This window comes from Thermobia domestica, chromosome 8 (assembly GCF_964235325.1).
Source record: "Thermobia domestica chromosome 8, izTheDome1.hap1.1, whole genome shotgun sequence".
NCBI lineage: Eukaryota > Metazoa > Arthropoda > Insecta > Zygentoma > Lepismatidae > Thermobia > Thermobia domestica.
In genome coordinates, this window is record NC_137461.1 from 171943249 (window position 1) to 171971246 (window position 27998).

At 35.5% G+C, this 27998-nt stretch overlaps 1 protein-coding gene across 8 annotated transcripts in view; it reads left to right on the forward strand.

Moving 5' to 3' along the window:
• Positions 1–1552: 1552 nt before the first annotated feature.
• The window catches only part of sky (GTPase-activating protein skywalker), a 493757-nt gene continuing 467311 nt past the window's right edge, over positions 1553–27998 (forward strand). For 2 of the 8 annotated variants that reach the window (XM_081769272.1, XM_081769271.1), the window contains exon 1: positions 1554–2056. The gene's annotated coding sequence lies outside the window, so the exon portion shown is untranslated. Of the gene's footprint in view, positions 2057–27998 lie in introns of all 8 variants that reach the window. The other 6 variants (XM_081769274.1, XM_081769273.1, XM_081769275.1 and 3 more) reach the window with 4 other exon arrangements.

The following is a 27998-nucleotide window of genomic DNA, read 5'->3' on the forward strand; positions in this document are numbered from 1 at the left end:
AAAATCTCTGTTACTTTTTTAGATATTGGCATGCAGTTTTCAGTATCCGACACAGCTGAGTGTATTGTCTAAGGTACCCGAAAGAAATTAATAAATGAAGTAATGAATTTGTAGAAAGTACAGTGGGGTTCTCACTTAACCCATAGGGGTACCCATATTTTACTGCAGAACGTCTATTGGATTGTATATTAATGCACACGTCCTTATAGTAGAAACCGAAAAGTCCATGTCCATAAGAATCTCTATATTTATGACGTCATACAATTCTTAAAATCTCGGTTACTTTCTTAGATATTAACATGAAGTTTTCGGTATTCGACACAGCTGAAGGTAGTGGTTAAGGTAGCTGAAAGAAATTGAAATCTGAAGTAGATGTGGGGGTTTCACAAACCCCATGGTACCCCTAAACCCCATTAGTATGTGTTTTTTATTGATTATGAATATTCATGGTTGTTAGGCCTCAATAATTAGTTTTTCAAAACTGTACCTTTAAGCACGTGAACCCCACTAGTCTATGGTGCCGGTTTTTTATTTACCCATAATTCGGTAACAGTTAGGTGTACTGACTTGAGATTTTCAATAAACACATCTTTGTAATATTCTTTAAAAGTATGTTAAGGCTTGTTTTGTCAGTCTTTAGAAATGGATGGTTTGCAACCCCAAGGTACCCCCAAAACCCCACTGCTGTGTGTGTTTGTTTTGGATTTAAATGTGTTTTGAGATTGTTATTAGGAATGAGTAATTAGTTTTTCGAAATCGTTCCATCTAGTATTCAAACCCCACACATCTATAGTATCACTGTTTATTTCCCCCGTATTTCGGTAACCAAGAGGTGTAGCTAGATGTGGTTTTCGATTATCTAGTATTTGTAACGTTCTTTGAAAGATTTCGTAGATATATGTTTCAAAATATTTAAAAATTCATAAATTAGGTACCCCAGGGTACCCCTGAACCCTATTGGGGTACCTACCAAATTTTGCATAATAATACATTTTCAATTGTTGTTAAGCCTCAATAAGTACTTTTTCGAAATTCATCCTTGTTCTACCCGAAACCCAAAAGTCCATACCCGACCATATATATATATATATATATATATATATATATATATATATATATATATATATATATATATATATATATATATATATATATATATATGTACATTTTGCCACCAGCGCAGCTGAACATTTTTATTAATTCTTGAAGCACTTCACCATAAAAATCAATAACAATCTTGTATAATTGTTCTGCATTAGCTCCCGCTCTATACACGCAGCACAACTTCACACGCCATTTTGAATACAATATACCAAGCTAAACTGTGGCTAGACTAGGGTCCAGGCTGCTCTAAATTAATTAGTAACGTGTGGCTGAGTCCTCTACTATGTGCTAATCAGAGACTCTGAATACACTTTTGATAAAAATACCTTAGTCAAACCCTTAGTATTGAGCTAATCATATGTGAAAATGACTCTGCATACGGCCCATCTTTTTCATCCATCCTTGTCTTTTAAAGTTACTAAAAGGAGTCATCTTCTGTGAGTGAAGAAGATATCGAAGAAGAAAAAGAAGATGAAGAGCGTAAATCTCAACCACTTGCTGTACTTATATGTGTAAACAGTAAATCACTTCCCGTGATTGGTGGAAGGGTGGAACGTGATTAGAATGTTTTGCTTTATTGGTTGAGTCAGTCTCCATGGCAACCACTTGTTAATAGTGGATAACGATAGGTGCTCTATTGATCAGAGAAGGTTAACAATGATGTTTTAATTAATTAATTATGTGACGAGAGAAATGTCTAGTTAATGTTACGTGAGTAGTTTGCCATATGCAAATTGCTGTACTCTAGATTCAATAGCGTATTACTATTTTTTTTAAAAAAAATTTCACTATTTTTATACCTACGAAGGTTAATGACTAGGTGGTCCTGAAGAACCTAGCAGTTTCAGGATCAGTTAACTATTCACACATCGTACAATGTATATGATGTGATGTTTGATAGGAATCTCAATTGCAAAACTAAGTGAATTCTATATTCGTGAAGGATATTTATGTAAGTTAGTGTTTCACCTATTTTAATAATAGTTAATAATAGTAGTTACATCTATTTTAATAATCGTGAGTTTTTACATAATCTTTAGGTGAGAACAATAATATATTAGGAATTATGTAGCTGTAAATCTTCAATGTAAAGTTATTCCAATATCCGCAAATTCCTTGTAAAATAGAATATGCACTCTACTCATGGAAGGTTTATGTGGATTTAAAGCACATGTTTGCACTCATATTGTAAATCTCGTTGGCAGCATTACGTAAAGGTGCATAACAATTTAGAACATACGCGACTAATTCTAGGAAGAAAACGCTGCATTTTTAGTCATAACGGTTTGGCCCCTCGAAAGTTAACCTACACCCCAATGTGTATTTGTATGATGAGGGGAAAGGGGTTATTGAGAAAACTTGGAACTGTTATGAGATATAAATAAGTCAGTGTATTTGCATACGTGACAACTACTTATAACATTTTAAAGAATACTATAACTGCTGAAGTATGTGCACAAAGGATTTGCAATTGCTGATCTATCACCGCTAACGATGCAAAATCCTTTTTTTTAAATCATCATCAATAGTGAAATCTGCCTATAAATTTTTTCAAAATGTGGTGCGCCGAAACTACACCAGCAACTGTACTACCCCGGCATTTGCCGGTTGTGGATGAGTAAAACGCAGCAATTCCTTTGCCAAAATGGATGGAGATTCCTTTCCAAATCTTTCCCTATTCATGCAGATTTAAAAAGGGATTTTGCACCGTTGACGCTGCTATTTCGTATCAGTTGCACGTTTTCTGAATAATCCCTTCCCCATCACCACGGACCTAACCGTTATGACTAAAAATGCAGCTTCTTTCTAAAATTAGTGGCGTATATTTTAAATTGTTATGAACGTTTACAGAAATGCTGCCAACCAGATTTATATGTGTGGAAATCTGTGCATTAATTAAATTATACGGCATAAAGTGGTTGGTACAAAAGACACACGTGGCCCTGCGTAGCATAGTCGCTAATGGACTCGCCTTTGGTGCGAGTGGTCGCGGACTTGATTCCCGATGAACAATCGGTCAAAAAGCGTAAAAGCTTTTTCAGGTCAGCCATTTTGATTCGAGTTCCTTTCGAGGTCCCTTTCTGCAGCGAGACAATATGAGACGTGAAACGTGGAATCGAACCACATGAGTTTCTGCCGGGAACAGGATTTTCTGAGTATTCCTCTTTTCACACCAGGCAAATGCCGGGATAGTACTAGTGCTGGTGTAGTTTTGGCGCACCACATGTTGGAAGATTTGTAGGTAAAATTCAATATGTTACATGAAAAGACATGTTTATAAGGAACTAATTTCTGTGTAGATTGATTGTACGTACGCATAGATTCATTAAGTATATACTTCTTTCTCTTTGCAGCCACATTTTGTATCTTGAGCAATCAATTTTGAGGTGTGCACTTCATTCCCCGGTGGAGGTGCACTGTAATAGGTGCAAAAGTGCTAACCAACCTCTGCTAGGTGGCCACTAAAACTACGAATTCTATTCAACCGAGTTAGGGCAGGAGCGCAGCAGGAGGCCGAGAATTAGCGAGTGGGTGCATCTGTAATGAACAGGCGCATCAGCGATGGTGGGTGTACGAGTAAGTGTGAATTGTGGAAACCCATTTCATTCACGATACAAAGATATATATGATTTGACCCTTCATTTACATTTTTGCAAATGGCCTCACGTAGCGTAGTCGCTAACGCTCTCGTCTTCAGCGCGAGCGGTCCCGGGTTCGATTCCCGGTGGGGACACTAAGTCGATAAAGTATAAAACGCTTTTTCGGGCCAAGGCAAATGTCGGTGTGGCACCTAGCTTAAAGGTCCCAGGCCGCTTCCTTCCCTTTCCCCGGCTAGTGTGCTCGTCGAGGAACGTCATCCGTCAGAACATGTTGGGCTGCATGGCCATAGATGCCGAAAGCCCAGAAAATAAATCCTAAATCATACAACTTTCGCTTAGAAATTTGAAAATAATAATGAAAAGAATAAAGTAAAAAAGACAACTTATCTGCTACAATTCTGCACTTCTCCACATCTTAGCACTCTTTCGTGCTAACGATTTGTAAGAACTTCAGGAACTTTTTTTTTTTTTTTTTTAATTTGTTTATACGTACAAATCTGTTTTGAAAACGATTTCTGTTTCCCTACGTACAAATCAGTTTTGAACCTGAGAATACAACGTACTTCGGCTATTCGCATTCTAGTCTATTAAATATTATTTCTAATTTATTCTGTTAATTTTAGAAATTGTGCATCTATCACTAGTTACCTTATGGGCAAACACGTGCATACCATTTTCGACTTTCATTAATGTATTTTCATGTGCATACGCACCTCACATATAAGAACACACCGCATTTTGATTCTTTACAAATCTGTGGATCCGTACAATCAATCTGCACCCAAATTTCTGCAGGCGACAGAATTAAATTCAAAGTAATACATGTATATTTTAGGTTTGCCAGTGTAGGGTTACTCGTGTAAAATTATTACAAGTGCTTTACGACGCACAAAGTAAGTGAGAGCATATGAAAGGTGATTCGATTAGATGCCATTTTCCACCGGCAGTATATTTCTGCACAGTTTACAGAACCTCTATTTTGTGTTTACAAGTGGGCATTACTAGTATAAAATCATGACAAGTGCTATTGAAACTACTCGTGTATCATTATGAAAATCCACTTCTTATCACTACCCTGGCTTACGCGCGTGCTCCTTTCGGACGCACCACTGTCCTGCCGCGCGGGCCATCAGCCCTGCCATGACTCGGTTAAATAGCGTTCGTGCTTTTTAGTAGCCACGTAGTACAGAATGGTTTGTGGTTTTTGCACAGTAGTTTTTATGCTACACATCCGGAAGGCGTATTTATATGCAAATCGTAAAAGAATTGTACATTATCAACAATTACTTCTGGTGACTCTTGATTTTTTTGTGCCAAATGAGGTATTTTCATGTCGCCCAGCTAAAACCTTTAATCCTTAAAATGAAAATGTGATTCCATTGGACACATCTCGGAAAATAAATTAATTTGATTAGTTTACTATAAGTACTTTAGATGCCACTGTCAATATATGCTCCCATTAGCATATATTGAATGGAACTACGGATTAATTGTGTTAGTTGTATCATTAGATTATTATTATTATTATTATTACTATTGTAAAACTGTAGAACAAAATGATAACATGAGTCTAACGACTCACTATTATAGATGAACACATTTTGCCTCTTTTGTACAGTTTTGTTTATTATAATCGAAGAACTCAAGGTAATAAACACGCAGTCTTTGATGCATGTGCAAAGTTTATTACGCAAAAATAGGCCAAAAATTCAAAATGGTACAGGAAAAACAAGTTGAGTTCAATTAACTCACCTCATCATTTTGTATTAGAAAAAAGGCTTATCATTTTAAGAGTTAACGGGACAATGAGGAGATCAGTAAAAGAGTTGTAATTTTTCATCAAATCTTTCTAGTAGTGCGCCTATAGTGAACCAGTACGATAATACCGAACATAGCGGTCCGAGATCACTTCCTTCCGCATTTCTTTCTTTCTTTCCAATTTCCCAGGTGTAGTGTAATCGTCGAAGGATGTCATCCGCCATACGCGATGACCTAATATGGATATGGTTGCCGAAGGCCAAGAATCTAATCTTAATCAACATAGCAAATTGTTGGATGATAACTCTAAATAAGATTTCTGTCTTATACCGGTTCGTGGCAGGGCAAAACTGATGTCTCACACCGGGTTGTGTTAATAGGTAGCAGGCGCGAAACGACGTTACGTATTCGTGTATATGAAATCAAGTATAAAAAGCACGCAATAACCTATGCTATTGCAAAAAGCTAGACAAGTATGTTCTTCTTTCATCATTGGTGAAAGATATTTCTGCATCAAGCCTGGTTTACTAATTAACTTCCCATTTACAATTACTGATAATTCCAACTTATAATGTGGGTTCCTGTCACCACAGCATGGCGCGCCTCGCGTTGCGGATCGAAGAGAAGGCCTCTAGATATAGAGGTTAGCTGCAAATATACTGAAAAAGCAGTCGCGAACAGACGACAGGGAGTGGTCCTCCAGCTTGGGGGTTTGGGTCAGACTAACAACCTCACCTTGAAAAAAAAAAGTTCACAGAAGCCTCAGACTAGGACTGATAAATTGGCATGACCTCAGCAGAAGAAAATGGATATGGAATTTGGAACATAGAATATTAGAAGTCTTTATAGCACAGGCGCGTTAAAATCCGTAGCGAGTTTGTTAGAGAAATACAGGATGGACCTAGTTGTAGTTCAGTAAATTAGGTCGGAAGAAAATGGAGCTGTAAATTCCGGAAATTTTACGTTCTTTTACGGGGAAGGAAATGAAAATCAGGGCCTTTCGTTCACAAACTATTAATATCAGCAATTAAGCGGGTTGAATTTGTTACTGATAGACTTTCTTTTATTACTCTTAAGGGTCAGTGGTGTGGTATTATTGTTTTAAGTATACATGCCCCAACAGAAGATAAGGATGACTATATAAAAGACAGTCTTTACGAAGAAGTGGAACTGATATTTGACCAACTCCCGCGATACCATATGAAAATTCTATTAGGGAATTTCAGTACGAAGGTAGGAGAGAGGATATTTTCAAACCGATTAAAGGGAACGAAAGTCTGCATAAGGAAAGTAATGACAACGGTTTTACACTCGTGAACTTTGCAACATCCAAAAACGTTATTGTGAAGAGTACAGAATTCCCACATCGCGACGTTCATAAATACACTTGGACCTCACTAGACGAAAAAAAAAAAAAAAAAAATCTAATCCAGCACGTTTTAGTACATAGAATAAGACAATCTAGCGTAATTGATGTTTGGTCGTTTAGAGGGGCTGATTGTGACACTGATTACTACCTGCTAACAGCGATAATAAGAGAGAGATTATCGTTGAATAAACGAAATATTCAATGTCTCAAAACGGAGAGTTTTAATTTAAAGAAATGGTAAGAGAGGAATACCAGATTGAAGTTTCGAAGCGGTTCTTGGTTTTAGAAGATTCGCAGTGCACTAGTGTTGAGGATACTTGGATTGAAATTAGAGATAGCATTAAAATTACTCTGAAATTCTCTTGAAATATGACTCTATGATTATGTTTTAAAGCAAGTAACACAAAGGAGGTAGTAACGGTAGCGATATGAAGATAACACTGGTTATATGCTCGTAATGAGTAAAAATGAAGTAAATGGGAGAGTTACTTTTACACAGAATATATAAAATAAAACTTGAAACCTTAAAAAAAGTAAATAATAATAATAATAATAATTGAATTTTATGATCTGACACTCAAAGTGTCATAGTAACGTTACTATGCCATTGTCTAAATTGGTTAACATGGTTATTAAGGTAATTACAATGATAATACAATGCGTTTATGATATAATGAAATGCATTTATGATAATATGTGGGATTTATGACTGATGTATCAATTTGTGCACTTTACCCGGGACATGCAAAAAACTGACGGGTCGGCCCGTCCGGTTTAAATGAAACTTATTAACCAAAGCACTCAAGAAATCACTAATTTCATATCTTAGTCTCTTAAATCATACCTTAAGCTTCAATAATAACAATAATAAGCTAGGTAATTGTTCGGCCTTATAGCGATAACATGCTTTGCGTAAAATGAGAAATCTACACAACTGTTTTGATGTACATAAAGTGCATGTTTCGGTTTTAATTCATACTAATCTTATTAATACTAGTACTATTAATATTACTACTACTATAACTATTAATACTTCAGACATCCGTGGCAGTAGAAATTTCAAGTAATGCATTGCTTACATACTGAGCGATGATTTTTTGTATTGCGCTCTGCGCAATATTAGATGGTCTTGAGAATTACCATAATGTCTGTAATTGTGAAATTTTAATGTTTAATTTTTCATAAACTATTAGTACTGTGGAAGAAAAATTTGCAAGTCTTCATACTTTAGCAGTATTAACAAGTACATGAAGTTTCAACAAAATATGGATCGGTGGGTGACATGGTATCGATGAGTTGATGTGGAATGAGCCATTTACCAAGAATGTAGGGAACTCGGTAGCTAAGTAGGCAAAATGTAATGTCTCATAAATGTATTCACATGAAACAAACCCGCAGGTAATAAATAATATGACTTTTAACGCAATATCTCAAGTATAGTACGCGACAAAACATAACCAATTTTTTCCTCGAAAGTCAAGATCTAAGGGTTTACTTGTCCCTGCCGTAAATTCTTTGTAACTAGATTCCTGCGTTGCCGCTCTAACTCAGGTAGAACTGTATTTATCTCTCAGTATGGCTAACCCCATTACTGTTATCATAGTAGCATTGTACAGCGTTTGCTCCGTCTGGCACCCGTAGCTTTTGTGTAGCGTGATTGAAGAAGGTACATTTCGGTTACTAGGCTTGGCAATTAGTCCACGTCATGTGACAATATATGAAAGCTATTTTATTCTACTTTGTTCAGCTCAAAACACAAATTACATACAAGAGGGGTGTGGGGTATACTTCCTAAGATCTTCCTCTTCGAGCGCTGCGTAAAGGAATAGCAACACTGTTTAAAAACGCAAATCTTACTATCTCGAGCATTTTAAGTGCGTAGTTCATGCTTGTTGTATTGCGACATTGGGCAGGCATAGACCCTCACAAAGTGTACCTCCAGGGAGTCAGTTTAGTACTTATCTATATTTACTAGCTAATTTAATCACTATTTCAATATGTATTTATTATTTTAATACCAACGCCCTAGCCACACTGGAATATCACTCCCCGTGAGATCAGCGAAGTCAAGCAGTCTGGGACTGATCAGAGGAAATATAGGTGTGACCATTCGTACTCACCAGATGGTGTTGGGGTCGCGGCGTCTACCCAGCATCGTGAGGATAATTTGAAAGCTACTTGAGAAAAGTAACGAACTGCAGTCTAGGAAGCCAGCATTAACGGCGAGGGTAGACGATCTGCTGACAACATATCGCCCCACAGGAATTAGTGCCATTAAGTCTGGACATCCTAAGAGCTGTTGCGCCAGGAATTTAGTTATCAGTATTATTGTTGTTACTAATAATGATATTAGCAATAGGCTTAATAACGATTTTACCTGTTTGCTCTGCTTGTATCTAAGTACATTATTTCTAACTTTATGATATAGTTAGGCAGGTCAATAATTGGTCAGTTTCTTTCTAATGTGATTCATCACATGTATGAAAACTGGACAAACTACAAATTAGGTTACTACACGTAGGGAATTAATAATGATAGCTTTATTACTCAGATATTAACCTGCATACATTAATAAATATGAGGATCTATGTACTTAATAGAAAGCTTTTTAACCATTTCATTTCTTAAAGAAAAAAGTTTTAAATTGTCATTATACACAGATGGCCGGTCGAATAATAATAAGTTGCCCCAGGACACTGAACAATGTTATCGTGTCTTGCAAAATGTTTTTGATGGAGACAAGGATCATGTTGTCATCAGGATAGATCAATGGCCTTCAGAAAGTGAGGAAAACGAAAACTAGGACATGCTTTAAAATCTTGAAGTGGTAAGTTCCAAATGTTTATTTTATCTATTTATGTGAGAATTTTCAAAATAATATTCAATCAGGTCTGATATAGTGTTTTATCTGAGATTGAGTTTTATCTAAGTTGCATGGAGGGCATAAACAAACAATAATAATGTTTTTTATAAAAGACTAACATTAGTGCATGAGTAAATCACGTTCATGCTCATTGCGATAATACAATGCAATAATTTAAATTTAAGCATTTATATTTATGTAACCGCAAGTTCGTTGGTCGGCCAACTAAAAAAATTGTGTATGCAGACAATGAGAGTTCTTAATTAAGTATGATTTTAACCTATAATTAGTGCTAAACTTTTCGGATAAACAGGTGCCCGTTGCATTTGGTTTACTCGATTCTTATGCCTGATAAACCAGTTTGGACCGTTTGATCCGATAGACTCAGTACGGGGAAGTTCCAGCCTTTGTTGTTTACCCTGGCGACAGGGAGAGCGGCTAAGCTTTTATAATACCGGCAATATTCAGCTGGTTGACAAACCGCACGTGGCTGCTAATAACAATTTGGCAGTTTCACTGCTAAGAAATCTTGGTTTAGCTTTGGAAACAACTATATATATATATTAATCTCACTTTCAAGTGACTTAAAATTATGGATTACCTTAAGCTAAAACACTGTGCTTAATGAAAACAATTAGAGGGTATTGAGCCCAGAACTTCACATGTGGATAATTTCATACTGTATACAGACGTATGAAATACTATACCTGAGAAATGAGTCATTGTGGTTTTATGTGGGTATCAAATATGGCTACTTGGTATTTTGCCAGATTTTCCGCATTGATACTTCTGATGGAGGAAGTGCGAAAATTCTTAAACTTAAACGTGAAATAAAGTGTAGCGGTAGGTAATAACATTGTACATCAGTAGCGTAGTAGCGTTTCATTAAGTGAAGTGTTAAGCTCTGAAGTTAATAACTTTTCATTATTTTTGTACAAATATCTTAATGGGAAATATTTATTTTTTCAAATATTTTGTTCAGGAGGGGTTTAAAATTTAGAACTCCTTTGCATACTGTTTGCGTCCAGTGAAAATTTAAGTTTTAGACTTTACAGACTTTACAAATATACAAACTATAAAACTGAAGATTTACGTTACAGACTAGTCTTTTCAGCACAGTAGCGGATAATAAGACTGTAATAACACCGATTTTAGTGAAAACAGTTCATTATTTTTGTTTTTATTGAATTATATGTCGTATTGTTTATATGTCATTAAAAACTAACATGTATGAAACCGTAGATACTGGAAATACAAGATTATGTAATGAAATTACTTCTTTACGTAATTTGGTTACAAGTTTTTGCTGTTATATGCAAAACCTAGAAAATATTTAATTCTGTGCACGATTTGTAACAAATTGATTAAATACTTAACATTGTCACTACTATAAGTATTATTATATTATATTGGGATTTGACCCAAGATTGCTTACTTAAAAAAAAAAAAAATGCTTTTCTTTCTTTTTTTAAAAGCAAAATCATGCATCAGTGCGTACTTCTAAAATTTCTATGTTATTTCACTTTCTATAGCAGCCATAATCAGGCCATTCAAACGTTCTTGCTTCGTAAATGTTCTTATGTAATTTTTTTATTATTTGGAAACAAAGTTTTTGATAAATAGCATAAATATTTTAAGATTTGGAAATTGTGTTCTCCAGATGCAACTGCAATACGAATAGTGACTAGAATGTTGTATCATTATATTAGAATAAGAGTTATATGATGATATTAGGTCAATGACCAGCGCTGTAGCATTTGGTGCGACAATGAACGACCTTATCATACCAATCATAACACAGAAAATTACTGGCGCAATGATGATATTAGGTCAATGACCAGCGCTGTAGCATTTGGTGCGACAATGAACGACCTTATCATACCAATCATAACACAGAAAATTACTGGCGCATTTATTTGTGAAAACCTTTTGATATCCTGTGATTTATTTTGTTGAATATGTGGCACTCAGGTTTAGAGTTTAATTATGTATACATTTACATCAACTCTTCATAATTTTACAACTAAATTCCAGCGCGTTAAAGGCTATGTCGAGTATTCATCACAAGGGTATTTTTAGTGTATGTATTGTTGACATTATAAGTGCACTTGAGGACATTAATTGTATAGTCATAACAATGTTTGACAAAATAATGGTTCATCATGTCTAGATATTTCGATTCCCAAGAGTGAAGTAGAAATAATAAATTTGTTATTTTTCCTGGAGAGCTGTACTACTACCTGCTATGATGCCACAGGACCTCATGCGGCTGCCCCACTTGTTGCACTCATGGGATCGTAAATTCAAAATCACGTGGCTGACAAACAACGTTAAGAGACAAACAAGAAATGACAGTACGTATATCGTTCTGTTCCAGATTTAGATCTTCAAGAATGAGTGAAGGTTCACTCTAAAAGTGAGCTTATAAAATTTGAGGTTCTTGCTTCGAAACTAGAAGTTAACATCTAATTTCATGCATGTGGAATCCATCCAGTATAAAAATTTAAGTTTAAACATTGAACTCTAAAGTTTTCAATACTTAATTTAGGGCAACCACCTTCGTACAGTGGACCGTCATCGTCCCTATCACTTGTTCATTAGCATGTTCTTTGCCTGTCCTCTCAGTTGCAAATGCCACTGCATGTTATTAGTTTTTAGTGGGAGTCGTACAAGAGATAATCAGAGGACGCCTTCCTTTGTCTTAGGTGGACGTACACCATCTCAGAATTCCGGATATCCTAGTCGTGTTTCTTAATCCATTGAGCTTACTTTCATTTCCTTATCATACTTCGATTTTCCCTCTTCAACTTTGTTTAAATCCAGTTTTTTTAAATTAATTAATTAATTTGTTATATATTGCTTATTAAGCTTTAGAAATATTCAACATGTATAAATGAAACAAAACTGACGAAAGCACTAAATACATCAGTAACACTTGTGTAAGAGTTTCGGCAAGTAGCATCGCTCTCATCAGACACGTTATGGAAGACCAACCTAAGAATAACATTTTTCATATGAATACAGTAGAAAGATCATGCTCACTTCTCAAAGCCAGTCAAGTTTTGCCTTTCATTTTTTACAAACACCTATACAGAATTTTTAATTAGGTGTTTGTAACATACTTTCCCAAATTATTTGCATGCCTTTTCTAAATTTTGAACTCCTATGTATGTAACAATGTTGTTTACGTTTTTGGGTGTTTCTTTTTAATTCATCCTGTTCTATTTTGTCCAGTACTACATTTCATAACTCATGAATCATAAGCCCGCCTAGTTTAATTCATCAATACATCCTTGCCGTGTTTTTTAATCCATTGAGCTTCTTTCCCAATTTATTTCATACTCTGTTTCTTTACCGTGAATTATATCTCTTTCATCTGACGTCGTCTTTATGTTATATTAGTCTTTACTCCAATCTCTTTCCTTTTCTCTATGTATTTCATGTTACAATCTTTACAACTGTTTCTATTACTACTCCTTCCTCTTCTGCCTTTATCTCTGTTTCTTTCTTCTGTTCCTTCTCTCCAACTAAATCTAGAATCCTCTTCCTTTTTTTTTTTCTGTGTGTTTTGACTCCTCATTTTCTCAGTAACTTCTTAAGAATCTACCCAAGCTTTCAATTCCAAAGCACCTTCTTTCTTCCTCTTCTGCCTTTTTTCGTCCTGCCTCTTCTCGCTTTCCTAATCTTTTCTGTATCTATTTCCTACCAGTAATCTGTGAAGTATTTCCATGTGCTTTGCTTCTTTCGTTACCACTATCATTTCTGTTCTTTTGTATTTGCGTATAAAGTTTCTTTTGGTCCTTACATTCAAGTCACTTCTTTTATGATGGTATATCTTCGCAGAGCATCCTGTTCTGTACCACTTTGTCTTAAACTTTTCAGCGACTTTTTCTATAGATACGGGAGTTCAGTGACCTCAGTGAGCTTCATCTTCCTAACGATTCTCCTGTATCGTCCTATTGGACCATTTATGAATATTGTTTGGCGTCGAGTTCGCTCCATTAATTGCTACTTTTCTACTATACTACTAGTGTGCTTGCTGTATCGGCAGACGGGATTCAGCTGAGTAACCGCACACGGACAGCCAGCATATTGGGCAGACATTTTTCTTCTATTTTTAACTCGGCACATTATTCAGTCAAATTTAATCTTTTTATATTAGTTTGAAAAGAATCCTTTAAAGTTTCATAGCACCAATTAGGAAAATTGTAACGTTTCGTTCACGGCTCACGAGTTTGACTTTGCCTTGCATGAGTCGTCCAATACTGGTCTAGAGATTGACCGTATATATTACGACGTGTTGCGCAACGTCTCTCGTGATAATCACATTATTGCAGGTTTCAAATCGTACTTGAGAGGAGGAGACTTTTCCCCTCAATAGCGTTAGTCTTTGGTTCTTTCGATCTTAAAACATAGAAAGCCACAAGTTGCTGTCCTCACGAATTATACCTTTAAGATCTTTGAGCATATTATGTGGTATTTGAAGTCAAACTCCCTCTTGAGCAACCATGCTGATCTCGAAATTCATATTCAAAAAACAGTCTTCCATCGTTCAGCACCTTGTTGATGTAGTTTTTGATTTGGAAAAAAACTTAAGACACAGTTTAACGTTACGGATTTTAAAACAGCTTCATGACTGGTGTCTTTGTGATCATATTGCGAAAATCACAAACACCGTCCCGGATACGTGTGAGTTTAAATCTCTTAGATCGACACCTGTAGGAAAATATTTTTCAGTACAGTATTCTCAGTGTTACAATGTTTTTGCTGTCACCGTCAACAGTATTTTGTCGCAGATCCAGATTCTATCTTTTCTCTGCTACAAGTTGACAACCTTGTTATTTACGGCCGTTCCAGAAACCTCCTACGTATTACAGGATAGCTTCAACGTACATTAAATTGTCTTGTTCACTGGTCGAACGGGACAAGCTTTCAGTTTTCTGGCTGAAAAAATCAGTATATGCACTTCTGCTGCCAACGAACTTGTTTTGTTGATCTAGACATCTCGGTAGCACTCGTCTTTCGTTTGTTGACTCAGTCCCATTTCTTGCTTTGACTTCTAATCACCGATTAACATGGGTACTACACATTCGTAATCTTTAGCACTCCTGTCTCCGAGCTCTGAATTTACTTCGAGTACTTTCCCATTGCATCTATTGTACTGATCGTATGTTCTATTGTGACTGTATCGTACTATAATTCGGTCAAATTGTAACGGTTATGGGTTCAGTTCCATACGTTTCTATGAGGGACAAACCATTTATGAGAATACCGGGCTTCAAATCCGTGCTTCGGTTTCGAGCGTACCTCTAGAACGCTCAGTTTATGTTTAGAATGTGACTAGCATAGAATGATTCAGTGAGTACTACAAGTAGTCTCATATGTGAATCCTAAGTGGATATTTAAGCTTTGTCTCACTAACTCCACTTCTACAATTTCTTAGAGCTGGAAAGGTCTGGGTTCGTTCCTCATCTGTGTCGTGTCTAGCCCATGTCACAAATATACGAATATATTAAAAACATAAGATCTTGAAAACTTTGATCACTTTCATAACTTGGACACAACGTGGACATTGGATTATTATCCTTTCTTACTTGTTTAGTTCAATCCATGGTGTCACTGCTCTCTATTTATCCACGAGGCGCTAATCCAAGTTCGTGTGTTAGTGTGCGTAACTTGTATGTTCATATAAACGTGGACGGGTGAGAAAAACACTTTTCTGTACTCTCCCGACGAGTTCCTTGAGTTTAAATCAGGAGGTGAGGCGAGTTTGTATATAAAGCAACTGCTAAAAATAACTATCACAAACACTCCTTATAAGGGACACAATTTTGTCTTCGCAGCTTGCTGAACTATTTCAAGCGATGTCCAAAGCGAAGAACGGAGCAGTGGCGTAACGAAAAATTCAAATACAACGTTTCTATATCGTTATATATATATATAACGATATAAAGCACTTGAAAGTGAGATAAATATACATATATATACCTGGTAGTTGTTTCCAAAGCGAAACCAAGTTTTCTTATCAGCAGTGAAACTGTCAAATTGTTATTATCAGCCACGTGTGGTTTGTCAACCAGTTGGATGTTGCCGGTATTACAAAAGCTTAGCCGCTCTCCCTGTCGCCAGGTAAACAACAAAGGCTGGAACTTCTCCGTACTGAGTGTCGCAAACCAATAAGCAGATAAATAAAACAAGAATAACCATTCAAAGTAGGAATAAAATACGTACAGGTCATTGAACGAACTATTTTCCTCTCCTATTAATATAAAATAATAATAATAATAATATCATTATGTGCTCATATTTTGTCCCGAGATACTGTGCATTTTCGGTAATGCTCGGAAAATAGAATCGATCCTGGACCGCCTGTTGGACCGATATAGTATTTTTACCCGTATGAATCGGGTTGGTTCGATTGACCCATATGAATAGGGTTGGCCTGAAAACCCCATTTTTATGAAGGGGGCGCGGTGGTTCAGTGGTAGAGCATTCACCTCCGGTGCTTGGGGTCCCTGGTTCGATTTCATCTTGCGCCGTGTGGACTTTGTGGTGGACAAACACCGTGCTCGTGGGTTTTCTCGGAGTTCTCCCGTTTTCTCCCACTTTCTTCATTCCACCATTTTACTCACCTCTATCATCACCGTCTCCTTTAGCCAAACCGACATAACCGTGGGACGTAATACTTAAAGATTTCGTTTTCCCATTTTTATAAAAACAAACTTAATCTGTCACGATTGTAAATGGTGTGTTGTTTCACCTTATTATCGTAACACAAATTGTTCTAATTATCATGTAGGAGCACGTAACGAGTCTATCGGGTCAAACGGGTTTATCAGGTATAAGGACCGAATAAACCAAATGCAACGGGTACCTTTTTACCCGAAAAGTTCAAGCACTAATTATAGGTTAAAATCATAACTAAGAGCTCTCATTGTTTGCATACACTTTTTTTAAATTTATTTGGACGACCAACGAACTTACGGTTTACATAAATATAAATGCTCAAATTATATTATTGCATTGTGTTATTGCAATGAGCATGAACGTGATTTACTATTAGGAGTCAGCGTCATGAACTAATGTTAGTCTTTTATGAATAAGATTATTATTATTATTATTTGTTTATGCCCTTCATGCAACTTAGAATCAATCTCACATAAAGCACTATATCAGACCTGATTGAATATTATTTTGAAAATTCTCACATAAATAGATAAAATAAACAATTGGAACTTACTACATCAGGAGTTTAAAACATGTCCTAGTTTTCGTTTTCTCCACTTTCTGAGGGCCATTGATCTATCCTGATGACAACATGATCCTTGTCTCCATCAAGAACATTTTGCAAGACACGATAACTTTGTTCAGTGTCCTGGGGCAACTTCTTCTTCTTCTTCTTCTTCTTCTTCTTCTTATTATTATTATTATTATTATTATTATTATTATTATTCGACCGGCCATCTGTGTAGAGTGACAATTTAAAACTTTTTCTTTAAGAAATGAAATGGTTAAAAAGCTTTCTATTAAGTACCTAGATCCTCATATTTATTAATGTATGCAGGTTAATATCTGAGTAATAAAGATATCATAATTAATTTCCTGTGTGTAGTATCCTAATTTGTAGTTTGTCCAGTTTTCATACACGTGATGAATCATATTAGAAAGAAATTGACCAATTATTGACCTGCCTAACTATATCATAAAGTTAGAAATAATGTACTTAGGTACGAGCAGAGGAAACAGGCAGAATCTTTATTAAGTCTATTGCTAATATTTTTGTTGGTAACAACAATAATACTGATAACTAAATTCCTGGCGCAACAGCTCTTAGGATGTCTAGACTTAATGGCACTAATTCCTGTGGGGCGATGTGTTGTCAGCAGATCGTCTACCCTCGCCGTTAATGCTGGCTTCCTAGACTGCAGTTCGTTACTTTTCTCAAGTAGCTTTCAAATTATCCTCACGATGCTGGGTAGACGCCGCGACGCCAACACCATCTGGTGAGTACGAATGGTCACACCTATATTTCCTCTGATCAGTCCCAGGACTGCTTGACTTCGCTGAACTCACGGGGAGTGATATTCGTGTGGTTAGGGCGTTGGTATTAAAATAATAAATACATATTGAAATAGTGATTAAATTAGCTAGTAAATATAGGTAAGTACCAAACTGATTCCCTGAAGGTACATTTCGTGAGGGTCTATGCCTGCCTAATGTCGCAGTACAACAAGCATCAACTGCGCACTGAAAATGTTCGAGATAGGAAAATCTCGGTTTTTAAACTGTGTTGCTATTTAGTCCAAGAGCCCAGACACATTTATTTAACCCAACGAGGCCAAAAGGTTTGAAAGTCGATTCTAATGTGAAAAAGTCTCAGGAATTTGAAAATGTAACTCTTACAACTGTAAACCAGTCATGATACGCGCTACAGGGTGTTTAAGAAGTAAAAGTGTCACAATTGTAAGATTTCACCTCATATAATTTAAAAAATAATAACTTCATTATCCTTCAAGATAGAAACTTCTTTCTTGCTTTATTTCCTAGAATATACTCCAGATCTTAATCTCAATAGTAAAAACTTTTTTATATGGCCGCCATTTTAAAATGTGGCGCCTGAAAACGGAAAAAATTCATTTCTAAACTACAATTCTTGTGTTTCAGGACTAATAATTAGGAAACAACTATGTTTTCGAAAACAACTTGAAGTAAATGTAATTAAGCATTTTAAGAGCTTGCAAATGACACCTATATCATTGCTATATCTTTAAAAATAATTGAGCTAATTAATTTTATGTAGTGTTATGTGTATTTGTTTTTAACTTAAATGTGAAAAGTTTTAGGAGATTTATAGCAAGAGTCCATACACATTTATTTAACCTAAGGAGGCCAAAAGGTTTGAAAATCGAATATAATGTGAAAACTTCTTAGGAATTCAAAAATGTTACTCTTACAACTGTAAACCAGCCATAATTCGCGCTACAGGGTGTTTAAAAAGTTAAAATATTTTTAAAAAATGACGCTCTAAGAACATTTATTTAGCGCAAACTGTTACTTGAAACTGTAAAAGTAGTTCCTAATAGTCATGTTTCAAAATATTATTTTTACATAATATTTAACTTTTTGTGTTATACAGGGTGGTTCGAAACTGGCCATTTTAATACAAATTCTAATAAATACCTAAATTAACTGTAGGATCATACAAGAGTATTCATATTGAAACTGTTGACAGATATGTGTTAAAGCAATTGACAGACTTATAATTTTTTCTTAATTTTCATCACTTTCACTTTTAATATCTTCCTCACTGGAAGATCCACTCTGAACTTCTTCGTCTGTATCATAGTCACAATCATCATGTTCTGCTGAAAACTGGTGTAGTATGTTTTGAGGAATTTGTTCGCCCTCAGACCACACAAATTCATAATTTCCTTCAATTATACACCAACCATTGTCTTCAGGCCTAAAGAGAACAGGGTTCTGGATGTTGGCATTTTTCCATAAACTTGCAACATAATTTGCTCTTTTTATTTTTTGCATTAAGACTGGTAGTGATGGTGAAATAGAACTCTGATCAACTCTTTTTATGTTGCCAAGAGGGTTTTTACCTTTGTCAGGACCATACTTTCTTACAAATAAATCGAATCGTGTATTGTTAACAGAAGTACACTTAGGTCATGAATACATGGAACATACAAAATGTTCTAAATTTCTGATAATGTCATCGCTGATGTCTTGCGAATTTCCTAGAGTGGCGAAAGTTTGCTTAAAACAATTTGAAGCTTCCAGTATGCGCATGGGCAGAATTTTACCTTTTCTCATAAAAGATGCAGTATAGTCGCATCCTGTAAAAGAATGGAATGATGGAAGAGCATTACAAAGATCAGGTCCAAGTATGTTGACAATGGCACTGATATCTATGTACCTTCTTGTGTTGTTACTGCTGTTTCCCGCATCTAACCAAATGTAACCTTCAAGATGTTTTTGATGAAACAACAGCAGGATACAAACATCTGCGTCTGACGAGCGCACAATTATATTGGGTTTCTGTAGTTCTTTGCATACATACACTGCATGCCAAATAAGCCTTGTATCAGTCTCTTCATGTTGGCACAACAGTGTTGGCTTAATGATGTGTCAGAGGATATGCAAACATATATTCCAACTGCAAATATTGATTTGGAATATATGTTTACATATCCTCTGACACCAGTGCCTCTTACATTAGCCCAATGTGATGGATCATTGAACAAAACAGACAAATCAAAGTTGGTTCATTATCTTGAGAAAAGTACGAAAGCCAGCCTCCCATCCACATTGAGTGTTTGGTAGATGCAATGTTGTCATTCTCAGACTAATTTACCATTAACATATTCTGAGATTACCAAGGTATTGTTGATTCGTCTGTGTCAATTAGCACCTTGTGTACACTTCATTTGTGACACATATCAAAGTCCTACCCTTAAGGATGTAGAAAGAATAAATAGAGGCTCGTGCTCTTCATTATTTTCTGTAACTGGTGGACAGCAAACACGACCAAAAGATTTTTAGCAAGCTTTAAGATCACCACATTTTAAGGAATCACTGTTTACATTTCTATGTATGGAGTGGGGGAAAAATCAGTATGCTACAATCCTTGAAAACCATATTCTCTATCTAGCAATACAAGACACATGTTACGAGTTTTCTTCCAACAATGGAGTAGTAACTAACATCATTAAGCCAACACTGTTGTGCCAACATGAAGAGACTGATACAAAGCTTATTTGGCATGCAGTGTATGTATGCAAAGAACTACAGAAACCCAATATAATTGTGCGCTCGTCAGACGCAGATGTTTGTATCCTGCTGTTGTTTCATCAAAAACATCTTGAAGGTTACATTTGGTTAGATGCGGGAAACAGCAGTAACAACACAAGAAAGTACATAGATATCAGTGCCATTGTCAACATACTTGGACCTGATCTTTGTAATGCTCTTCCATCATTCCATTCTTTTACAGGATGCGACTATACTGCATCTTTTATGAGAAAAGGTAAAATTCTGCCCATGCGCATACTGGAAGCTTCAAACTGTTTTAAGCAAACTTTCGCCACTCTAGGAAATTCGCAGGACATCAGTGATGACATTATCAGAAATTTAGAACATTTTGTATGCTCCATGTATTCATGACCTAAGTGTACTTCTGTTAACAATACACGATTCGATTTATTTGTAAGAAAGTATGGTCCTGACAAAGGTAAAAACCCTCTTGGTAACAAAAGGAGTTGATCAGAGTTCTATTTCACCATCACTACCAGTCTTAATGCAAAAAATAAAAAGAGCAAATTATGTTGCAAGTTTATGGAAAAATGCCAACATCCAGAACCCTGTTCTCTTTAGGCCTGAAGACAATGGTTGGTGTATAATTGAAGGAAATTATGAATTTGTGTGGTTTGAGGGCGAACAAATTCCTCAAAACATACTACACCAGTTTTCAGCAGAACATGATGATTGTGACTATGATACAGACGAAGAAGTTCAGAGTGGATCTTCCAGTGAGGAAGATATTAAAAGTGAAAGTGATGAAAATTAAGAAAAAATTATAAGTCTGTCAATTGCTTTAACACATATCTGTCAACAGTTTCAATATGAATACTCTTGTATGATCCTACAGTTAATTTAGGTATTTATTAGAATTTGTATTAAAATGGCCAGTTTCGAACCACCCTGTATAACACAAAAAGTTAAATATTATGTAAAAATAATATTTTGAAACATGACTATTAGGAACTACTTTTACAGTTTCAAGTAACAGTTTGCGCTAAATAAATGTTCTTAGAGCGTCATTTTTTAAAAATATTTTAACTTTTTAAACACCCTGTAGCGCGAATTATGGCTGGTTTACAGTTGTAAGAGTAACATTTTTGAATTCCTAAGAAGTTTTCACATTATATTCGATTTTCAAACCTTTTGGCCTCCTTAGGTTAAATAAATGTGTATGGACTCTTGCTATAAATCTCCTAAAACTTTTCACATTTAAGTTAAAAACAAATACACATAACACTACATAAAATTAATTAGCTCAATTATTTTTAAAGATATAGCAATGATATAGGTGTCATTTGCAAGCTCTTAAAATGCTTAATTACATTTACTTCAAGTTGTTTTCGAAAACATAGTTGTTTCCTAATTATTAGTCCTGAAACACAAGAATTGTAGTTTAGAAATGAATTTTTTCCGTTTTCAGGCGCCACATTTTAAAATGGCGGCCATATAAAAAAGTTTTTACTATTGAGATTAAGATCTGGAGTATATTCTAGGAAATAAAGCAAGAAAGAAGTTTCTATCTTGAAGGATAATGAAGTTATTATTTTTTAAATTATATGAGGTGAAATCTTACAATTGTGACACTTTTACTTCTTAAATACCCTGTAGCTCGTATCATGACTGGTTTACAGTTGTAAGAGTTACATTTTCGAATTCCTGAGACTTTTTCACATTAGAATCGACTTTCAAACCTTTTGGCCTCGTTGGGTTAAATAAATGTGACTGGGCTCTTGCTCTAATTCCTTTACGCAGTACTTGAAGTGGAAGATCTAAGGAAGTATATCTCGCATAACCCCCCCCCCCCCTTCTTCTATGTAGAGAGTTGCCTTTACCTCATTTATGGAGAAAACATAATGCAAAGGCTTGGATCGGAAGTAGAGAAGTTTTGCTCTATTTGATAACGTTTACATGCTTCCCGATATAATTTACATGCAAGTAGTTTGTGTTTTAAGCTGAACAAAGTAGAATAAAATAGCTTTCATATAGTGTCACATTACGTGGACTGATTACAAAGCCTAGTAACCGAAATGTACCTTCTTCAATCACGCTGCTAAAGCTATGGGTGCGAGACGGAGCAAGTGCTGTACAATGCTACTATGATAACAGTAATGGGTTAGCCATACTAAGAGATAAATACAGTTCTACCTGAGTTAGAGCGGCAACGCCGGAGTCTAGTTACAAAGAAGAACTTACGGTAGGGACAAGAAAACCCTTAGATCTTGACCTTCGATTAAAAAATTGGTATTGTTTTGTCGCGTACTATACTTGGGATATTGTGTTAAAAGTCATATTATTTATTACCTGTGGGTTTGTTTCATGTGAATACATTTATGAGACATTACATTTTGCCTACTTAGCTACCGAGTTTCCTAAATTCTTCGTAAATGGCTCATTCCACATTAACTCATCGAGACCATGTCACTAACCGATTCATATTTTGTTGAAACATCATGTACTTGTTAATACTGCTAAAGTATGAAGACCTGCAAATTTTTCTTCCATAGTACTAATAGTTTATAAAAAAAAAAAAAAGTACGGTCATTCTCAAGACCTCAGAGAAGACGGACGCGCTCTAGTACACTCTTCAGTGCGACGTTGCAACATGGGGCAAGACATTGTGCAGTATAGAGCGGCCATCGGACTTTTCAACATATCGAAAACAAGATCAAAAAACTACGTAAGAAAGGGAAGTGCTGTGTCATGTGCGAACAAAGATAACAAAAATGGGAAGTGTGCATTTATCAGTGCTACGCTTATATTGATACTCTTATTAGCCCAAGCAGTTGAACCGAACCCAGGACCTACTACTGCGAACATCGAAGAACTCTTGAAAGAATTAAAAATTGGTCAAGATAACCTTATATCGGAAACAAAAGCATTGCGAACAGAAATGAAAAGTATGATAACTAAAGTGACTTTGCTCGAACAACAGCTACAAAAAGAACAGGACACAGTACAAAGACTCATAAAGGAAAACCGGGATATCAAAAACCAACTTGACTATCTCGAAGGGCAATCCAAACGAAACAACATTGTGCTATACGGTGTAAAAGAAGATGAAAACTATGAGGACTGGAATACAACAGAACAAAAGGTCATAGAACTTATCAGGAAAAACACGGACGTAACTATAACAAGTGACATGATCGAAAGAGCACATCGGATGGGAAGCAGCCATGGGCAACGACCAATTGTTGTGAAATTAATTTCGTTCAAGAAAAAACAAGAAATTCTTAGAAATGGGCGAAAACTACACACAGCGGGCATAAGTATCAGTGAGCAATATTCTCGCGGAGTGAAAGAAATTCGTGAACAGTTAAAAGTTCATCTAATAAAAGCCAGAAACGATGGTTACAACGCGCATCTCAGATATGACAAAATAATTATCAACGGTACAAAATACAGCTTGCAACAGTGTATAGACTATGAGAACAGCATGTATTCAGGAGAACAGGTCCACCAAACAAAACCCTCTGCCGACAGGAACACGTCATTGCAGGAAGCAACGGGCGACGGAGACTATCAAAGAAGCATCAACGTGAGGGACCCTAGAGGAAAAACCGCCTACAACCAAAGAAGAGGAGTGGAGGGGGGAAGTGAAGTGTTAGTGAACAGCAGTGATAAGTGAGTAGGGGGGAGTGGAAGAACAGATGGAACGAATGCAGAACAGAGAGGACAGGACATCGACCCACATATCCAGGTAAGGAGAAACACGCAGAACCCCATTGTGACATTAATGCACCAGAATATCCAAGGGTTGACATCAAAAATAACTGACCTTGAAGCATTCTTACATACAATAGACAAACAACCGCAAATCGTGTGCCTGACCGAACATTGGTTAACAAAAGAAAATATTGAACAAATAAAAATTCAAAACTATGAAGTAGTTAGTCACTTCTGTAGGGAAATAAACAGCAGGGGAGGATCAGTAATCCTAGTCGAAGAAAACTTGACACAAGATGTTAAAAAAATAGACATGCGAAGTACCGAGTTCGCTTATGAAAGTGCAATCATTACTATAGAAAAGTTAAATTTAATAATAGCTGTAATATATCGTAGCCAACGGGGATCTCTTGACACCTTCTTTAATTCACTCAAAATGTTTCTAGAGGGCATACGGAATATACATAAGAAAAAAATTATAATATGCGGAGATTTCAATATAGATTTCCTAAAAAACTCCTCAGAAAAAGAACGCGCAATTACACTTCTAAACATGTATAACATAACATACATCATAAATAAACCCACTAGAATAACCACGCACTCAAAAACGGCTATTGACAATGTGTTTACTAATGTAAAAGATGACATCAAATATGATATAATTGATGGGCTATCTGATCACACATGCCAGATGATGTACATAGAAACACAACAAAAAATTGACAATACTCACAAAACACGCACAATCAGAAACTACAGGCTAAGACATAAAGAGAAATTTACGAGATTAGTAACAAACGAAACATGGGTGGACGTGTATAACAAATCCACAACTGACGAAAAATATAACGCCTTTTTTGATCGTATTCACTGTATTTTTGACGTATCCTTCCCGAAAATAATAATAAAAAATAATACAAAAAACACTAAAAAATGTTGGGTGACACCAGAAGTTAGGGAACTCAGCAAAATAAAAAGACGTTTACTGAAAAACTCCCAACAAACAGGAAATACTACACTAAATAAAACACTAAATAAAGTATTTATAAATCAATACAAAAGAAAATTACGTAATATTAGACAAGGTTACTACACAAACAAAATAATGACAGCAAATAACAAAACAAAAACATTGTGGAAGGTAGTTAATCAAAATACACGAAGGGAAAATAAACGTACACAAAACAATATTAGTCTTTACGTCAATCAGATACAGATCACGAATCCTGACCAAATAGCAGAAATATTTAATGATTACTTTATCGATATTGCAGATAAATTAACGAATAAGACGCAAGATAGCGAAAAGGCTATTGAACTATTAAGAAATTTTAAACCTAGGACATGCAAAACTATGTTCCTCATGCCGATAATAGAACATGAGGTATTTTATGAAATAAATAGATTAAACCCAAATAAAGCTACAAGCGACGAAATTCCAATTGAAATAATCAAGCAGAACAGCCAGAATTTAGTACCTATACTTACATACCTATTTAATGAAAGTCTCAATACAGGAAAATATCCAACAAAATTAAAAGAAGCTAAAATAAAACCAATCTTTAAACAGGGAGACAGAACATTGATACAAAATTACAGACCGATATCACTCTTACACCCAATAAATAAAATATTTGAGAAACTAATTAAAAAGAGACTAATAAATTTCTTGAACAAACAGCAGATACTATGCCATGAACAACACGGTTTTGTAACTGGAAAAAACACAACTACGGCAACATATACGCTTATAAAAAACATACTAAAAGGGCTAAACGATAAAATACTAATCTTAGGCATTTTCTATGATTTAAGCAAAGCTTTCGATCTAGTTAACCACAAAATACTCTTACGAAAACTTGAGCATTATGGCATAAGGGGGAAAGTGCTACAGCTGATGGAAACCTATTTACAGGGGAGGACGCAAGCAGTTGAAGTCTCCCACATACAAAATGGGAATGTAAAAACATATTTATCAAACCCAAGACAAGTCCGCAACGGCGTGCCTCAGGGCTCAATATTAGGTCCAATCCTATTTCTACTGTATATAAATGATTTTCCTGGAATATTGAAGAATTTTGAAGTAATTTTATATGCAGATGACACAAGCGTAATTGTAGAGGGTAAAACCGTAAGTGAGCTAAGGAACAACACATGTAGAGTATTGGATCAAGCCAAAAAATGGTTCGAAAGTAACTGCTTATGCATAAACAACACAAAAACGAAATACCTACTTTTTCACACAAAACAAAACACGAAAATAAAAGAAACCAAAAATAAATTGACCAATCTAAAACTAGATTTCACCCATGAAATTAAATTTTTAGGATTACATATAAATGAAAATCTAACTTGGGAAACCCACGTTAAAGAAATAATAGTAAAATTAAATTCCAGACTTTATGCACTCAGGATACTAAAAGAAACGTTAAATACTGAAGCTTTGATCCAAGTATACTACGGGCTTATACACCCTATACTAAATTACGGCATCATTTTCTGGGGCAAATCTTCAAGCAGCAAAGCAGTCTTCATGAAACAGAAGCAAGCAATACGGATAATATTTGGTCTACACATGAGAACATCATGCAAAGAAAAATTTAAACAGCACCACATCCTTACCCTACCATCTATTTATGTATATGAAACTGCAATCTATGCAGCTAAACTGAAAGATGGAACCCAAATAAATCACGTATATAATACCAGACAACAAAATGAAAGACGACAATATTTTACAACACTAACATTAGTTCAGGAAGGCCCAAGCCATATGGGAGTACAAATTTACAATAAGCTGCCCAGAGAAATAAAAAATGAAGAAAATATAAATGTTTTTAAAAAGAAACTCAAGAGATTCCTGGTGGATAAAGTATATTACAGCGTAACAGATTATCTTTACAATAATGTATATTAAATAGTAGTAACATATTTCTTTTTCTAAGTGTATTTACTGTAAGAAAGAGGACTGTCTGAACCCTCCAAATACCAAATGTATCTTGGTTTTAAATGGAGTAAATAAATACAAATACAATACATCTAATATTGCAGAGCGTAATAATAATAATAATAATAATAAAAAAACATCGCTCAGTATGTAAGCAATACATTACTTGAAATTTCTACTTGATGTTCATGAATGTCTGTGGAGTTGCTTTTTTTTAAAATCAAGATGAGTATGAATTAAAACCTAAACATTCACTCTATGTACATTAAAACACTTGTAGGGGGCGCTGTGGCTTAGTGGTAGAGCGTTTACCTACGGTGCTTGGAGTCCCTGGTTCGATCCCAGATCGCGCCGTGTTGGACAAACACCGTGGTCGTGGGTTTTCTCGGGGTTCTCCCGTTTCTTCCCACTTTCTTCATTCTACCATTTCACTTGTCTCGCATCGTCACTGTCACCTTTAGCCTAACCGGCACAACTGTGGGACGTAGAACTTAAAGATTTTATTTTCAAAACAGTTTTGTAGATTTCTCATTTACGCAAAGCATATTATCGCTATGAGGCAGAACAATTACCTAGCTTATTATTATTATTATTATTATTATTATTATTATTATTAGTAGTAGTAGTAGTAGTAGTAGTAGTAGTAGTAGTAGTAGTAGTAGTAGTAGTAGTAGTAGTAGTAGTAGTAGTAGTAGTAGTAGTAGTAGTAGTAGTAGTAGTAGTAGTAGTAGTAGTAGTAGTAGTAGTAGTAGTAGTAGTAGTAGTAGTAGTAGTAGTAGTAGTAGTAGTAGTAGTAGTAGTAGTAGTAGTAGTAGTAGTAGTAGTAGTAGTAGTAGTAGTAGTAGTAGTAGTAGTAGTAGTAGTAGTAGTAGTAGTAGT